Source organism: Andrena cerasifolii, chromosome 7 (genome assembly GCF_050908995.1).
Source record: "Andrena cerasifolii isolate SP2316 chromosome 7, iyAndCera1_principal, whole genome shotgun sequence".
Classification (NCBI taxonomy): domain Eukaryota; kingdom Metazoa; phylum Arthropoda; class Insecta; order Hymenoptera; family Andrenidae; genus Andrena; species Andrena cerasifolii.
Genome location: NC_135124.1, coordinates 3,044,398 through 3,060,707, shown reverse-complemented (window position 1 = coordinate 3,060,707; position 16,310 = coordinate 3,044,398). Strand labels below are relative to the sequence as shown.

The 16,310-nt window shown below is 35.9% G+C and overlaps 1 protein-coding gene and 1 long non-coding RNA gene across 3 annotated transcripts in view; one reads left to right on the top strand and one right to left on the bottom strand.

Annotated features, from left to right (window-relative positions):
• The window catches only part of LOC143371713 (uncharacterized), a 156,760-nt gene that overhangs the window by 47,217 nt on the left and 93,233 nt on the right, over positions 1-16,310 (bottom strand). The window lies entirely within an intron of this gene.
• LOC143371634 (organic cation transporter protein) overlaps positions 7,437-16,310 on the top strand; it is a 65,761-nt gene continuing 56,887 nt past the window's right edge. Inside the window, exon 1 of one of the 2 annotated variants that reach the window (XM_076817044.1) lies at positions 7,437-7,566. The gene's annotated coding sequence lies outside the window, so the exon portion shown is untranslated. Of the gene's footprint in view, positions 7,567-10,353; positions 10,452-16,310 lie in introns of those variants that run through there. The other variant, XM_076817043.1, reaches the window with a different exon arrangement.

Genomic DNA, 16,310 nt, shown 5'->3' with positions numbered 1-16,310 from the left:
AAGTATATTAAAATTCAACTTGAAAAGAAAATGCCAAAACGACCACTTTACCCCATATATGGGGTAAAGTGAGCTGAAATAAAATACGAGTTTTAATTAAGGATATAGGTCATTATTAACCCCTTGCGCTGGGATGACGTGTGTAGCACGTCAGTTTCTGTTTTCTTTTTAACTGTGGTTGTCAATAACTGTGGCAGATTTTTCATTTTTTTTTTAGGTTAGATTCTGTTCCATCACGCCGCGTGGTTTCCCAGCTAGCTGACAGGTTAGGTTATTACGCACATCGCTCGCGCATCTTTAGTTTGCAGCTCAGTTTACCCCGGTCACTTTGCCCCGAATGTGTACGCAGTGGAAAATTAATTATTTAATAATCTTAGGATTAATGTTTTCTCAAACGCGTGTACATGTATGTTCATAAGCTTGCTATAAACGCGCAGAAAAAAATTGGAGTTAAAATAACACATTTAAGACTCATTTATCCAAAAAGCTAAATTGAAAAGGAAACCAATTGGAAGTTTCTAAAACTTCATTTGTAATTTTATAAATGAATTTTCATTTTTTGATATCTGAATGTGCATAATTATCATTGTGGTATTACACACATTTATTACGTCACCCAAATTTGTAAATATATTCTATTAAAGAATAAATTAAGAAAGCTCATTTTACCCCGAGGTTCACTTTGTCCCGGTCTCTCCTACGTACATTTACATTCATATTTCCTCCAAGTACCCTAGAAACTAAATTTTTCTTCTGCGTATCCATTTGGCATACTTGTATGAGTATCATAATAATGATATTTCAAGAGTTGTAAAACACACAATAAGTTGCCGTTCCGACTGATGACATTTCAATGTATGTTGACTTATAGTACATAAATATTACGTAGGCAGTGTGCAATTTATCTATAAATACCAACGACTATGCAGGAAAAAGGCGAAAATTTCAAGTTCTATAGTGACGTTATTTATGGTTTAAGGAAAGTCTGGCCATTCTGCTAATATACCTGTATAGAATAACGACAAAAATTAATTGATAGAAAAGATACTTTCGTAAGACCGGTTCGTGGCGTAGTTGTCGATCCATAGTAGGGTAGACCGGGAGCGATAGTAACAGGGGGGCGATTGTAACACGTTAAATATCTCAAAACATATGATAGATATTAACACAAATTTTGGATCTATGATGAAGAATGACTTTTCGAATACACACATCCGTATCCTAGCAGTATACAGGGTGTCCGCGGGAAGGCTGAACAGCTGGATATCTCCCAATGTATTGGAGATAAAAAAATAAATAAAATATGGCGTTGCATGGTTCGAGGGGGCCAATTTATTAGCGCAGACGAATTTTTTTTTAGATTATTATTTTAAAAGTTACGATGGTCAAGTTCGGTTTTTTAAATGGAACTTTTTCTTTTGAAGGGGTGAGTTGATAGTGCGTTCCAAGACAAATTCAATAAGCATTAATGTATGCACTTGATTTCCACTGGTTTTTGAGATATTGCGTTTGCAAATTTACTGATTTTCACTGGAAGAAAACCCGCTGAAATAGCAAGGACTGGGGACGGCCTTGCCTGTTGAAACAGATACCTACCTGCCAAAGGTCTGGGTTAGGAATGGCAGGCCCAAAGGCTGGACAATTCTTTTCCGTCAGAGATGCTACTTGCTAATGTTAATGTTTCAAAACGTCATAACATTTACTCATTCAGACTCAATTTTCAACTTCAACTTCAATAGTCTTTTATTTCGCACTTGCTTCTGCGTTCGGATGGCCGGTTCTTTTGGGAGGGATGCAAATCCGATTGGTCCTAATACAATCTGCTCCCTACAGTTTAGAAATTTGGTCTAGCAACTTTCACACCTCATAACCGAACCAATCGAACTTGCATCCCTCCTAAAAGAACCGGCCATCTAAGCGTAGAAGCAAGTGCGCAATAAAAGACTATTGAAGTTGAAAATTGAGTCTGAATGAGGAAATTGAGTAAATGTTATGACGTTTTGAAACATTAACATAACTAAGTAGCATTTCTGACGGAAAAGAATTGTCCAGCCTTTGGGCCTGCCATTCCTAACCCAGACCTTTGGCAGGTAGGTATCTGTTTCAACAGGCAAAGCCACCCGTGACGCCAGCAAGACCGTCACCGGTCCTTGCTATTTCAGCGGGTTTTCTTCCAGTGAAAATCAGTAAATCTGCAAGCGCAATATCTCAAAAACCAGTGGAAATCTAGTGCATACATTAATGCTTATTGAATTTGTTTTGGGACGCACCATGAACTCACCTCTTCAAAAAAATTAGTTCCATTTAAAAAACCGAACTTGACCATCGTAACTTTTAAAATAATAATCTAAAAAAAATCGTCCGGGCTAATAAATTGGCCCCCTCGAATCATGCAACGCCATATTTTTAAAAAATTTTTATCTGCAATACCTTAGGAGATATCCAGCTGTTCAGTCCTCCCGCGGACACCCTGTAGATACACAATAGCCATGCACAGTGAAGAAAATAACTTTTCGATGCCCTAAAATAACTTTTCCTTACTGATTTAAAATTGCAATATAAATACTCCCTTTGCAAGTACGTGTGTTCTCTATTTTTTAATATTTAATCTGGCCATTTTTAAAGTAATACTGGTCGTTACTTGTCACTTTTAAGTGTCTCGTTAATAAAAATTTATAATTTAAGTTCAAAAACCTGGTTCGGTAAAGAAGATTAATAATATTGTCTTGATTGCATGGAATCCTATAGCACAGCACAAGCAAACCAAATAAAAATGGGTGCAATGTACTGAATGTAAGGATTGATCGCATGAAGAATGCACCAGTCTAAACGTTTTCTATTTCTGCCACAATGGCGACACCGCATAATTTATTATAAATTTTACTTTTTTTCATATATTATTATAATTAAAATTAATAAATATTTTAATTTTGTAAAGTTAAATTTGTGCTACTATCGACTCCATGCAGTGTTACAACCTACCCGGGGCCAGGGACTGTTGTGGCTCAAATAATGTCAGATAAGTAACATTTTCGTAAAAAAAAACTGTTGTTGCAACTGTAATAGTTTTTGCGTAATCGTATTCCAAAGTCAAAGTGTTACTACCGCCCCGTTCTATCCTACATGATTATGCAATATTACATTGTAGAAGTTGAAACAAAATCGAATAATAAAAGTAAAGTAATTTTTCATTATTTTATTGATTTTTCTCAGCCCGGCGCAGATTATTATAAGTGACACGTTGTATTTGATAATTATCACGAAAGATTGAAGCTACTTCGGTGAATATATTTGTATTTTCCTACTGTCCGTCTAAATAACGTCCTCGGCGATTATTGTTCTTAGAAAATAGCAATACCGAAGCATATGGACTATGACTGTTGAACTTTTGAACAGTCGATTTCGTGGTCCCAATTGAAAACGATTCAATTTGATTGAGTCAAGTGTCTTGAAAATTTTCGGGTCCTTCCAATTGAACGCTACAATAACTTTAATCTACACTTTGAGACTGATAATCCATTCGAAATAAAAATCATCTCATAAATGGGTCTTGATACGAGAGAAAACTATGAACTACTTAGTTATTGCAAACACTCTGTCCACTAGCAAATGCCTATAGGGTAATAAGAATTCAACTGACAAAAAACTTTATATTCTTTATATCCTTTCCTACTGGCCTTTAAAAAAAATATAAGGTAAGTTCGGGTAATAAGGCCCAGCATGTAATAAGGCCCACCAGTAATTTATCCTTGGTAGGTCAATCCACATTCTTGTTAATGCCATCTATTGCTTTTACTACATACGAAATTACACTCGAAGAACCCCCACGCGATTAATATAACATTTGTCGGCTGTAAATTCAAGAAATGTGTCGCCGGCAACTTGCGTTGCTACAATTTTAAGAATTACGTCGGTTTCTTGGCTCTGTATTGGGAGTACTTATCAGGGCCGGCTTTAGGGGGGGGGGGGCAGGCAGGGCGACCGCCCGGGGCGCTACATCTGTAGGGCGCCGCTGTATGCGTTTATTCATTTGTATCTGTTCTGTTGACACGTTGACTGCCGATAAAATCGGACGGTGCTTTCCTCGACGCCAAAAATGTTGTTTTCGTGAGCCTCTATACGCCCGATCGATCCGATCGGTGTAGTCGGCGTTGGTCATAGAACAAAAAACACGACGATCGGTGTAGTCGGCAGTCAACGTGTTAATTGATTTTCGTGCCCTTGGAGGGGCGCCATGATAATCTTGCCCGGGGTGCCAAGTATGCTAAAGCCGCCCCTGGTACTTATTATCCAATTACTGTACAACTATAGGTTTGTATAAGTACATATGTTGGCAACATATTCCCAGAAAATTGATGATTTTGTAAAGTGCGCGCTTAACGTATAACTTCGGCAATGAGGAAGGGACAAAACAGATAATAAGGCCCAACAAAATATTAAGTGGGCTTTAAGGCTCAGGAAGTAACCAAAGACCCCTTCCAAAGCAGGAATGATATTGAGAAGTGCTCCCAAGCACGTGTCGCTTCAACCAGAAGAAAAAAGACAAGATTGGGTGAACAAGAGCTCATGCCACCTCCAGAAAAAAACATGGACGGCAACTCTGCGGAAAATTGGTTTTGCAAATTATGCAGAACTGCATTCGAGATAGATATGCGACAATGTGTCGTGTGTCTCACCTGGATACACGAGGAATGCGTTGGGCTCACCCTTGAGGTCGATGATGTCTTTGTTTGCCCGAATTGTACATATTAAATAGGTGGGCCTTATTACCTGCACTACTGGAAATAAGGCCCGTTTACAAGGTTTTAAAAATAGTTTAATGTCCATAGATTTCTATAAAAAAAGTTTTCAAAAATATGTACAAATTTTTTTTTAAATTATAGAACCTTATGTGGGCCTTATTACCCGAACTTACCTTATAAAAAAATTATATTAAACGATATTATTATAAATGTAGTAAAATCTAAATTAAAATGCATTAAAAACTAAAAACACAATTCTTTTCTTGTACTTCAATTCTGATGGTGTTAATATCCCTTTAAATAAAATCGTGTGGCACCATGTGCAATCAGAAATTGATGTAGAGATTCATATCCTGTTATGAAATATTATCGTGCCCCACGATTTTATTTAAAGTGATATTAACAACATCAAAATTGAAGTACAAGAAAAGAATTATTTTTAGTTTTTAGTGCATTTTAATGTAATTTTTACTGCATTTTTAATAAAATCGTTTAACATAAAATTTTGTTTATATTTTGTTTATTTTCTAGTTTTTAGTGTTTGTGGACTTACATTTCACAGCTCAGACTTCTTTACAAATATCTTTTATTGCTGTATGCAGTTTAACAGTTTGCTTAAACGTTGTAGTGCCACAATCACTAAAAAATAATTCGATGCGACTAGCGTCCCGAACGCAGCGGCTTTTTGTCGTTTTCGTAAAGAGCGCGAGTGGCTGATTTCAAGTCGTTTGGATTTGTGGTTATGGCTTATATTTATTAATGACTGGGTAATTTTTTCACCCGCTCGGGATTATTATTATTTTTTAATATTATATTGTCATCCAAACTATGCACGCCTGCAAAGTTTCAAGACAATTGGATAGTTGGAAGTGGGTTAAATTTGAGTTGCCAGATTTGAACCATACAAAAATACATACAAACAAACATACAACAAACAGAGGATCGAAGCTGAATAAAATTGTTTAAAAAAAGAAAGGCGAAATCCTAATTCGAAATACATACCTATATCAACCAGCGGTCGTAGCCGTGATGGAAAACACCGGTTCTCGTTAGATCACCGAAGTTAAGCATCACGGGGCGGTGTACTGGGGAAAGATGGGTGACCACCTTTCTCCCGGTGCGCTGCTGCTGCTGGGACCCGAAGGAGAGAGGGGGGATAAAAAAAATGGGACTATAGTTCGTTGGGAAATATAAGCAAAAATAAGCTTGAAACGCCAGCCTGCTTAAAACACAGGAAAACAATAAAAAAAATAAAACAAAAAAAATACCTATATCGATCCGCAGAAACACAGCTGAGCTTCGAGCTTCGATATGTGTGTGAATGGGAGGAACCGAGAATGAGTAGGAAAGCTGTATGAGGCTCCCGAATAGCGAAATACATATCGAGCCCTAACTGCCAAATTAGCGTAAACGACATTTTTTCGATTTTGCGTTTTTGATGCAGAACGATGCCCCCGTCTACCACGCACTAGCTCGCAGAATTTTACGACGCAAAAATGAACCGTCACTGCGAAACAGCGAGAACCAATTTGCCATACGCTATTAGTGACTTGCAGCATGACAGCGAAAGTACCTCCTCCTGTAAAATATTCTTTTTGGCGCTTGCAATAATTTGGCGATTAGCGTTCGATATGTATCTACCTGCCACTACTTGTGTGAGTGGCTCTAATGCTCTAATTTTTGCGTAAACATTACCCATTTTTTGTGTCGAAACGGTGCGCCTGCGGAGCATGGTTTCTTTTTGACATTTTTTCTTCTCATTAAGCAGAGTTCAATATTATAGTCAATTTTGCGGCAATTTTTTTAACAGATATCCACCAACCCAGAGGTGTAGATTCCACCCCCGAAAGCAGTGACCATTACTTTCAATACACCCTGTACATTTATCGTCCTTGATTGTGACTGATCTTCAGCTTTCTATATGCCCCATGATGCTTTTTTTTAGCTAAAATAAAATTACTTTTTACTCTCAATAGGTACCATATTCTATGGCACCATCTTGGACACAATATTACAAAGAAATTCACACGGTGAGCAATAAATGAACTGTATTTGCCGTCGCCATAAGCATATCTCGTCTCTAGAATCTCTTCCGAATTCCTTATGTTCTAAGTGAAACAATCGAAGACAGCGAAATTATCTTCAGGTATTGTTTTTTTATAGTCCGCAAACAATATTTACCGCAACAGACTTTACTTAATAGCCTAATATAATATACTGTACATTTGTTTCTGCTTTTGCCCTACCGAATTTTCGTTTACAATTAGACATTCGGTACGTCATAGTGACTGCACTAAGTGACTTGTTGGCTAGAAGATGCTCTGCCGTGATTTCGTTTCTTTTTCTTCAGCACGCTCGCGTACGTTGGTTAGGACTCATCCCATTGCCCTCTGCTCGGGCCGCTCTTCCATCTTCATTCGCTTCCATGAACCGGTTTCAAACTCGTCTCGTTGGCTTCTGGTAATCACTCGGAAGACCTTCGCCAGTTATTCGTCGCTACTCGCCAACGGGTAGTTCCATTCGGACCCATGATACACTGGGAGCCACGGGCTTTCCCTGGTCATCGCTATCAAGGTCATCGCCATCCTTCTATCGCGCAAAAACGCAAGTGACAGTGCACTAAAAAGCGTTCGACGACGGCAGTGTATTGTATATTCGCGTGGTACGATATTCCTACTTTTCTTTAAGATCTGAAGCCTTGAACATGATCGAAGGCCGGAGAGTTCGATCGAAAATAATCCCGAATTCAGGACCTGATGCTTTTTAAGTTCCGTTAAGTTTGGTTCGACCCAAATCGACGCGAGTACTTTGGATAAAAGTGCAGGTGCATAGTTTCGTTATACATTATTGACAAGGATAAGGGAATTGGAATAACACGGGCTTGGATAAAGTAATTTCTTTGTAATAAAGGTGTGGTGGATCGTTGGAGTTCTACCAATTTGATTTAATGCTTACAAGCGCACTTGTAACTGGAGTAAAGAGTTGTATCGCAGTTATTTGACGGAGGGAATTAATAATAATACTGATTGTAGTACGTAAAATGTATATTTTTAAACAGCAACGGATTATTATACATTTTCATCAGTTCGATTTAATTAAATTCAAGTACGTGATTGTATTTGAGGAAGGTCTCTGGTGTAACATTGTGTTTCAAATCTTTTCCAAAGCTGAGAGAGATAGTAGTAGACATTCTACTTGAAAAATCGAAAACTGTTAATTATGTAAATTACATGTTTTCATTCCTTAAAAACAAGTGTTAAAGCAGCTTAAAGTGCGGAAATGGTGCCTGTGGACGTATATCGTGCTACTGCTAATGGAGAATACCCTAGTAGCATTTACTTGTTGGGAGTTTGTTAGGTCATTGACGTGTTATCCGTTGACCAACTGTTGAAGTGTCACGCTATTTTTAAATGGGCCAACCATTGTAACCAACGCAGGCCCAACTGAAGGTGTCTTTCCGTAGGCCCAACTGAAGGTTTCTTTCCATAGGCTGAAATAAAGGTGTCTTTCCAAAAGACGTCTTAATGACGTCCAGAAGGCGTCTTGAAGAACTTCAAAAGACATCGTAAAGACGTCTTTTTCAGGTCTGGTTTAGGAAAAAAAAATTCGCGATGAGGAGGAATCGAACCCAAACTTTCCGCTTACGAAGCAACGCTGTTCGCACCTACCCAACACATTTCCTTGTAAACATTTCTAATTTCTAGTTACATAACTAGTATTTATTGTTTATAAAAGCTGCGCTGTGACGCGAGATATTCTACAAAATATCATCGTTCGACCTTTAGACTCATTCCATAAAATTTCACATTCGTCTTAAGGGAACCTTCCGGTCTAGAGCCCCAAAAAATAGGCGATATTTATGAATTAATTAAAGGAAAACTACTGTATAGAATTTAGTGAGACTTTTTGCATTGCATTAAGAATGTCTTAAGCTACACAAATATATTTTTTGTTTTATAATAAATCATTGCAGACGACACTGGGGAATCGTTAAAGTCAAGGCGTCAAAAAATTGTTCCAAATCAGTGGGACCTGTATCTCCAAAAGTTATTATCGGATTCGCACTGAAACTTTACTTATTTTGAAGAATATACTTCTGGCTAGGGAGGAAACCTGAAAAAATTACAAAAATGACATTTTTTTAGAAAATAACAACACTTGAAGTTTGAAATCACTTTTTCCCTATAGTTTTCAACGCCTATGCTTTCAACGCCTTTGAAAATTATAAATTTTCAATTTTTTGTATTTTTTCTGATATCCTCCCTAGCCAGAAGTATATTCTTGAAAATAAAAAAAGTTTTAGTCGAATCAGATAATAACTTTTGGATATTCAGGTCCCACCGTTTTGAGAACACTGTTTCGAGAAAAACGCGTTTAAAGTTTTACGCGAGTGCCGAGTGGCCGGGTGTTACCCATGCATTTGCCGCTACTCAAATGCCTATAACTTCGGGAATTTTACGAATTTCAACAAATCCTTTTAAACACGTATTCCAAAATGGTTGAACATTCGAAAAATAAAATAAAAAAAAATAATCGATTTTTGGACCGGAACCTTCCCTTAAGACAGACGTCCGCATTACGTATTTATAAATAACAGAAGAAAAATCGCAACTTGGAATATAATAACAGGTTTTTGGATGTAGCAAATTTTCTGACGTTTGTAAAACGACATTTAATCAACGTCGTAAATTTTTTGGAAATTAACCAACCATAATAATTATAGGCCCAACATTGAATATTCGTAGGCAAACTGTCGTAACTTTTTGTTAATTGACCAACCATAATAATTGTAGGCCCAACATTGAATATTCGTTGAAATACGGAAACTGTCGTAAGCTTCTTTGCTGCAGGCCCTGGGTTGGGAATTTGTAGGCAAAACACTAACTATATCCCAACTAATTCCCAACTGTTGGCTGCCGTTGGCCAACCAAAAATGCTACTAGGATAAAGAGTTGACTCGCCGTTGTAGAAATACCTTTGCAATTAACGAGATGAAAAATTTAACGCGAAACATTAATTATATATAACATTATGCACAGGTATATTACATTATATATTAAAATTATAATTCATAATTATGATTAGTGCATAATGTAATAATTATAATTGTAATTATTATAATTGATCTTTAATGTTAATTCTACTGGTATCGAGCATTTACTATCAGCAAAATTAGTTAGCTCACCTGTGCTAATTTTCAGATAGGCATTTTTAAATTCTATATGGCACATTCCTATCAAAAGATGTACACAGTTAACAGGTTAGCAGTTAATTCATTCGTTATCTCGCAGGCTGCCTCTATCTTTGCAAACGAATCAATTCAGTATTACGAAACCCAAGCACGTGCGATTTTTCGTTTTCCTGAGACTCCACGCAGCTTCGGTTTTATTGTGTGGTGCTTAAATTGTCAACGTGCGTTATGCCGTCATTCATCTAAATAATGGTGTCGCTCCATATCGCCGCGATACTGTTCCTTGTTTAATCAAGGTTCTTGTTCTGCGGGATGGGAATAAAGGGGAACATCTCTCGCGAAGAGATTTCGCACGAAACGTTTTACGAACTGATGAATTAACAAAGTCCGAGTGGTTACGTTACTACAATTGCTGTTACATTTCTAATGCAGAAAAAGCGCGCACCAGGGAATTTCTTAAGAAGAGTCGATACTTTATTAATGCTTCTGCACGAAGACACTGCATTTCATCTATGTTGGTGAGTGATAGAAGAACTTCTTTTCTAACATGTCTTGATATCATCGCGAACTATTTAAATATTTGAAGCATATATTTTCACAATTCAGTCACGAATCTCTGTATTTAATTGATTAATTGATTGATTTAGATGTACAATTATAATGCGAGCAAATTAGCAATAACGAATGTGAGAAAATTTGGCTATAATACATAGGTGGATATGGCTTATGGAAAATAAATGATACAAAAATGATTAATAAATAACACTCTGTAATAATTTTATTTTAAAATGCTATTTGGAGAACTAGTTACAAATCTTAGCAACACAGGTAACAATGAAAATTCTATAGTTACCATAGCCACCATTAAGCAATGGAAAGATACTCATGCGCGAGGTGTAATGCAAAATTTACTTCAATTATTGTACCGACACTGATAACATGATAATACAACAATCTGCAGAGATATGTTTGCATCCCAATGACATTAATTATTCGAGGCTTCGGTGTCATACGCCCCTTTCCCCTCGCCGCATACCTTAGCAGACGAAAACATTTGCATTTGTAATTGTAGTGATAAATGATGTCGCTTGTTTTGTAGATTTGCTTATCAATCTTTCAGAAAATAATTATTTAGACCTATGTGTGGATCAAGAAGCATTGCAGGCATACCTTTGGAGTCAATGATTGCCAAACATAATTTATTAACACGTTGAGCGCCGTGCTGATTCTGTAAGAAGTTGTCATAGAAGTCAACAGCATTTACTATAATATTTAACATTTCTATGAGAAATATAAGTATATACGCGGACAAAAAATTTGCCATTTTTTTTTGTTTCTTCTATTTTTGTTATTTTTTAGCATACATTTGGGACTGTGGTATGTTTAATATGCATATTCTGATGGAGAAGCTAAATTTCATTAAATTTAGGTGACATTAAATTCGATTTTTTAAAGTTAATATTTTTTGCAGGAGCTAAATTTTATTAAATTTCGTTGACATTAATTTCGATTTTTTTAAGTTAAAATTCTTTTAGAGGAGCTAAATTTTATTAAAATCGATTTTTTTAAGCTAAATTTTTTTTGGAGGAGCTAAATTTTATTAAAATCGATTTTTTTAAGCTAAATTTTTTTTGGAGGAGCTAAATTTTATTAAAATCGATTTTTTTAAGCTAAATTTTTTTTGGAGGAGCTAAATTTTATTAAATTTCGTTGACATTAATTTGGATTTTTTTAAGTTAAAATTTTTTTTGAGGAGCTAAATTTTATTAAATTTCGTTGACATTAATTTCGATTTTTTAAGTAAAATTTTTTTGGAGGAGCTGAATTTGATTAAATTTAGTTGACATTAAATTCGATTTTTTTAAAGTTAAAATTTTTTTGGAGGAGCTAAATTATATTAAATTTAGTTGACATTAATTTCGTTTCATTTTACGTTATAATTTTTTTGGAGGAGCTAAATTTGAGTAAATTGTTTTGACATTAAATTTGATTTTTTTATGTTAAAATTTTTAGCTGTAAAATTTTTAAGCTGTATAAAACCCAGTTAAAGTTGAATTTATTTAACTGACAAACAAAAGTGTTATATGACACTGAAGGGGGTAACACATTCTTGGGGCCGACAAAGAAGTCACAACGTTTAGTAACTTTTTAGGTTGACCTAAAAGCGAAAGGTGCCCCACAAAATATTACATTTTTTCATTAACATTCAAAAGTGGTAACATTTTGTTGGCTTTAAAATTGTGTTGTCTTGTTTAACGTTATGTAGGGTTTTTGTTTGTTAGTTAAATAAATTCAACTGTAACTGGGAGTTATACAGCTTTTAATTCTCTTTCAGAATATGTATATTAGGCACGTAGTGCAGTTTTGAGTTGATATTGAAAAGCAATAAAAGTAGGGTGGTTTGAACAAGTGGCAACTTTTTTGTCCGCTACTGTATGTTATACATGTATGAATGACAAAACCCAGCCATTCATATGTGTATGTACGAGGTGACTTGTAGTATGTCCAATATTATTTAATGCCCGAAATTAAATTTCAGTAAGATGCAGAAAATGAGGGAAAAGATAATACCAGTGCACTTTACGGTACTTTAAAACAGTTACCTAAAGTGAAACTACAGATAGGAGTAATTCCTTCGACAAAATTGTTCGCAATCGTTTAGATAACGGAGTTGAAGTGAACAAAAAATTGTTGTATAATAGCACATAGGTACGCGACAGCCTCGAATATGCAACAATAACGCATACAACGATCAATTAATATCAGAAATATCCGTAGACATTCGGTGTAGAATCGACAACACGAAACACCAATGTCAATAGTCATCGTTTGCTGGCCAAATAATTAAAGAGCATTATTATGCCCCGCGAAAAAGTACACTGTGCACTTTCATAACGCGTTTATGGAATCGTGGAAAAGCTTTTTGTTACTAGATAACACTCTATGCATTAGGGTGTGTCAATTTTATGGGTAAATTTAAAATTTTTGAAAAATTTACAATGACTAGTGACAAAGTAATGCTGTTTTTAATCCCTAATCTGAAACTATCTTCGGAAATTGATTTGCCTGAGGTTTAGCTACTTCAAATTACAGTTAAAAAAAAAGTAAGGATTAGGTAAGATTTATCTACAAACTACATATTCATATACTGCTTAAAGTGAGTCTTGCTTACATAAAAGCATGAAAATGAAAATAAAAGTATGTGGGAATTAGTATTTATTATATTCACGTGAAAATGTATGGAAATGTGTATTTATTACAAAATGAAAATATGTATGTAACTTTAGCAACAGATCTAGCCATATGTGATTTATGTAGTAAATTTAATGCTATTTAACAAAGTCCACCAAAGAAGCGACATCTTGTTTGCTTCAGTTGCGCTTCATAAGCTCAACTATTAATTTTTTTTTACTAATATTAATAATTCTCGTATTTTTCTATAATTTCAAATGAAATTCCAACTAGGTAAATAATGTGTTACACAAAATTTAAAGGTAGTGGTTAATTATAAACCTGACATTTTACCGTTTTCTCACTAGTCGTTTTTAAAATTAAAACATTCAAAATTTGGCACACCCTACTGTGCATGCAGCATTCCTTAATCGCGTTAATTACACAGCCCTTTTGTTTACGCGACGCTAAACACTGAAGCATGACCAACAAAGGAGAGACACTGCCCGCGTTGCAAGGAACGTATGCTCAAAGAAATGACAGAAAAGTGCAACGACAATTGTAAGTGATTGCTACGCACTTCGTGGCTAAGTCAGATTACGGAATGCTTTAGCGTGTGACTTTGGCGATTCTCCACGATCAATACCTGCCACGATTTTGAGTTTTCGCATCCAGTTTTATTATATAAGATCTAGCGATGTAGGCGAAGCTGTGCGACACCGTGTGTTTGTCTCGTAATTCTCTTCTCCCCAAGGGTATCAGGTTTCTGAAGTACACGTGTTTGCTAGCGGAGTATCCGAGGCTTCGTATCCGGGGTTTCGAGAACAGTTAGCTTTGTCTAGGGGATTGGGACAATTACGATGTCGATTAGGGTGGACCTTATTTCTCGACCATACAATTCTTCGCACACCACCCCCTAATTTTTTTCCATCCGATCAATGGATGATAATTTGTGTAAAAATTGAGAGCGATTGAACGTCGGGAAGACGCGGTGCATCGCACGCGAAGTTTTCGAATAGAAACAGGTAACTGCGCGCTGACCGTGAAGAGCGGAGTGTTTCTGAGGATTTCAATGAAATGTTGTATTTTCAGGACTATAACATAATTCTTTACTTATTTAGTACTAGCTTCACTACTCGGATTCGCCCGAAATTTAGATTCTGATTTTATAAAAAAAAATTTTTAAGGTTTCTTTTCTGAAAATGGTCACATTCATCTGGATAAGTCAGGCAGAATGAGCTGAGGCACTTTTCGGGATCCCAGAGTTTATCGTTCGAAAGTTTTTAGGTGACAGACAAACACACAAATATGTTTCTATATTCTAGCTTCTGCTTTCTGCTTTATATATTAAGATTGCTTTGTTCATGCGTGCATTAAAACCCAAGTCTCATTTGTACGAAATAAGACTTTTTTACACTAACAAGGAGAGTATTTTAGGTGTCCGCCTCCGATCATTTTGATTTTTGGATATGTTATAGAGGATCGAAAAATAAGAAATACGTGTTTTTTTATTTTTCCCCGTTTTCATATTTGGGGGGTGAAAACTGCGTTCAAAGTTAGGGTTGAAAAATCATTTTTGTGGAATATCTCGAGAACTATTAGAGATGGGGGAATAGTGTCAATGGACGAATTTTGTGTCTTTGAATGCGAAATATGACTGACTCACCAGATTTTCAAAAATCCACAAAAATGATTTTTCAACCCTAACTTTGAACGCAGTTTTCACCCCCCAAATATGAAAACGGGGAAAAATAAAAAAACACGTGTTTCTTATTTTTCGGTCCTCTATAACATATCCAAAAATCAAAATGATCGGAGGCGACACCTAAAATACTCTCCTTGTAAGACTAACTGACCCGCAGCAGCGCCGAAATATGGCATACAACGTTCGACACTGAATAGAGGTTAAAAGACCCTTAGCCTTGAAAATCCAGTCACAGCTGAACAGAGATGTTGCCATCATTAATGGGGGAAGGAGAACGATTACCTATAATAATAACTTTCAGTGGAAATGAACAGTTGCTTGGAATTCCAGCGATTTCTTCAGGCACCGGACAACATAGGAACTTAAGTAAAAGCACTTTTTTGCGATACCACAGCGTTAAATTAGGGACGATTACAAGGTGCGTGCGTAATTTTGGAGCAAACGTTTATATTTACCTTGCCGACACCATATTTAGGAGATAGCTTTACCGGCGATTTTGAGAAAACATTGTCTGAATCTACTGGACCTAATATTCCCTTATTTGAGGGAACCTTCCGGTCTAGAGCCTAAAAAAATAGGTGATCTTTAGGAATTAATTAAAGGAAAACGACCATGTATAATTTAATGGAACTTTTTGCACTGTATTAAGGATGTTTTATATTATAGAAATATATTTTTTGGTTTGTAATTAATCATTGCAGACTGCACTGGGGAGTCGTTAAAGTCAAGGTGTCAAAACATTGATCCAAATCGGTGGGACCTGTATCTCCAAAAGTTATTATTGAATTCGCACTGAAACTTTTCCTATTTTGAAGAATATACTTCTGGCTAGGGGGGAAACCTGAAAAAATTACAAAAATGATATTTTTTTTAGAAAATAACAACACTTGAAGTTTGAAATCACTTTTCCCTATAGTTTTCATCCTTTCAACGCCTTAAAAAATTATAAATTTTTAATTTTTGTATTTTTTTCTGATGTCCTCCCTAGCCAGAAGTATATTCTTCAAAATAAAAAAAGTTTCAGTCGATTCGGATAAAATTTTTTGGAAATACAGTTCCCACCGTTTTGAGAACACTGTTTCGAGAAAAACGCGTTTAAAGTTTTACGTGGGCGCTGAGTGGCCGGTTGTTGCCCATGCATTTGCCGCTACTCAAATGCCTATAACTTCGGGAATTTTACGAATTTCAATAAATCCTTTTAAACACGTATTCCTAAAAGGTTAAACATTCGAGGAAGAAATAAAAAAAAAACTTTTAGACCGGAAGGTTTCCTCAAACGTTTTCAAGGATCCTGGTCTCAAATGAATCAATTAAATTTTAAATCGGCAGTTGAAGATGAGATAGCTAAACAGTCACTCGACAATGTAGCAGAAATAATAAAGTCTCCTATAGTTTGGAATTTAAGAAACCTCGAGAAGAATGTCGCGAATTTCTTGAATTATGGAACAGTTTCAAAGTTTTCTTTTCGCGTAACAGGAGCATTTCACCATGCTCGATGGAT